The sequence below is a fragment of the Silene latifolia genome, chromosome 9 (assembly GCF_048544455.1).
Source record: "Silene latifolia isolate original U9 population chromosome 9, ASM4854445v1, whole genome shotgun sequence".
NCBI classification, from domain to species: Eukaryota; Viridiplantae; Streptophyta; class Magnoliopsida; order Caryophyllales; family Caryophyllaceae; genus Silene; species Silene latifolia.
In genome coordinates, this window is record NC_133534.1 from 213,483,257 (window position 1) to 213,486,105 (window position 2,849).

The following is a 2,849-nucleotide window of genomic DNA, read 5'->3' on the forward strand; positions in this document are numbered from 1 at the left end:
CGAGACGGGATGAGTGATATGATTGTGTGTTGAGTAATGTAAAAGTAAGAGAATATGGGCAAGGGATGATGTGAGTATAATGAACGTGAGAATAAAAAGATTGAAAAGTAAGGATGCGGATAGTGGCGGCTTGAGATGTGTAAAGAATTATGGAGGGAGATGGTTAGAAATAGAGTTGAGTAAGGATATATGTAGTGAAAGTGCGTTTTAAAGGAGTTGAGAAGAGTAGTATATAGTGAACTTTGTGGAGACATGTCGTGAGGTGGATTTGGGAGATTTGGTTTATTAAGAGATGAAACTACTGTGTGATTTCCTTGGGCAATTAATGGTACAAAAGGAATTTTGATTCCTAGAGAGGTACAAAGGAGATGCAATTGTTAGAACAGTGAACGTTGATTTTATGGATAAACTAGAGGCAAGGGTGATTAATGGCATAATAAGATAATATTTATGGTAAGAAAGAGTGAGATGATATCGATATGAAATAATGGGATTTGAGTTTTGGAGCAATGAAAAGATAATCGGAGCACTAAAGAGTTAGATAGAAGTAATAAGGAGCTGAGCTATTAATGGTATTTTTGAGTATAACGAGAAAAGAAGGATAAAAGTAAGTTGAGAAAAAGTTCACCGGAGTTATGTGACATAAAGTAAGGAATCATCGAGATGTATGATACTATCAAGGGTAAGTAAGTTAATAGTTATACAGAAGTTTCAGGACAACATGATTAATCATGAGTTTCGGGGAATTAAGGGAGTATGAAGTTGGTGGAGTATTTGCACGATACGAGATTTTTGGTGGAGAGTTAGATGATGATACAATTAAGGATAGTATTGGGAAGAATGTTGAGGTAATTTTGTTAATGGATTGGATGTTCGTTATTTGGGATGTCAACCAAAGATAGGAAACAAATCGTGATGTTTAGAGATGAGTGTAAGAGGTTTGATGCCCGGACAGCGGTAGTGTTATGGTTTGTGACTAGTGGTTAAGGGTAATGGTATATTAGAAAGGTAACAATTCTAAAGAGGTTGATTTTGCAGAGACCAGATTGATAAGTACAGTTATGAAAGAGTATAAGATGTGGTTATATGAGGCGGTTGTTAGTAGTTGAGTATTAATGGTGTGGCTACATTTGGCGGAGGGTGATGGATATGCGAAAGGGAGAATATGTTATGAGGTGTATACGAGTTAAGCTCGGGCGACAGGTAACCTATGTTGAGTGGTAACTTACGTGATCGGGATTGACTAGTTGGTTGTGATTACGGATCTATGATATGTGTAAATGTTTGTGTGAGGTTCTGACCTCACAAGAAGTGGTATGGTGTGATAATTATAAAGTTGTTTTATGAATGTTCGGTAATATATATGTTGGACACGGTAATTTAATTGAATAATATCCAAAAAGGTAATAACTTGATTAATTTGACATGGCTAGTTATAATTTTATGTGTATTAATAACACATGTGTATTCCGTGAAATGGTAGAGATGATGTTCATGAGATGCTTATCTGTTTATCCATATAATATGTTGCGTGGTGATTTAATAAAGTGGATTTGAGTAAGTTTTCTTGTCCGAGAAGTTATGCTCATCGGTGTTTATGGGAATCGTATGCGGTTGTGATGTCTATCGGTGTGGTTGTGGTGCCTCGGGTGGTGATCCGGGCACGGTACATAATGTTGTGATGCGGGTATTTTCGCACTACGGTGTGGTTGTTGGTGGCGGTGTTGTGATGCCGTCACCGGTTGTGGTGGAGTAGGCGGGATGATTATGATTCGAGTTTGAAAGTGCATACCGATTATTCATAGTTTGTTGTTTTGTTTGATGTTGCTCCTGCGAGTTTCGGTTTGCAGATAGACAGTTGTCTTGTTTATTGATGTTTTCTTTACCAAGTTAAGTTGGGAATGAGGGTATAGTATGATATGAAATAGAGTCGTATATGTTTTCGTTGTTGTCATGGTATAGTGATGTTCTATTGATGGGACACGATTGTGAGAGGTTGTTCTGATAATTTTGATCTTGTTCTAGATAAGGCTTTAGTAGACATGGTAATGACAAATGGTCCGTAGGACATGTGTGGTAATGATCCGAAAGTGCAGGTGGTTCATAATCTTTTGTTGGGACAAAGTGAGTGTAGGGTGTTGGGGGAATTAGTGTCATATTAGGTTATGTATGAGTCTTGCGGTAATGAAGGAAAGAACTGGAGGATCTAGTGTGAGTGTACGTAACGAGTGTGGATCGTGAGTTATGCGTTTGGGAGATAGGTGCTTTATATAGAGAGGTATGTCATGTTGCGGTAATGTGGAAAAGTTGAAGTTTTGGGTTAAGATAAAGATTTTGAGGTATAGGTTAGGTGGTGTGGCGAATGAGTTGAGGTATGAGAAATGTTTAAGTAAGAGAGCCTTGGATATATGCATGGCGAGTGTTTAGATTATAAGTGGTTATCTTTGACATGCGGTGGTGATAAGGATAATGACACGATATAGCTAGGATTTAGTATTAGTGAGTTACGAGGACGTAACATTTGTCTTAAGAGGAGTAGGATGCGATAAAAGAGAGTTTCATGGTGGTGCATGTTGTAATATAATTGGAAGTAGAGTGTTAGCGTAGCGTAAAGGAGGGATTTGTTTTGTGGATGATACTTATAAAAGGCCATGGCCGTGATTGTAGTAGTGTGATGCTTCGAAGTGTGAGAATATTTTATATAGTGTTGACAGTTGGAGGATGGTGTCATGAGTCTGAGTAAACTTCGAGGACGAAGTTCCTTTTAAGGGTGGTAGAATGTAACATTCCGTTTGATGTTATGAGTATTTTGGTAGTGTATGGAGTTAGTGTTGAGAGAGATATAATGG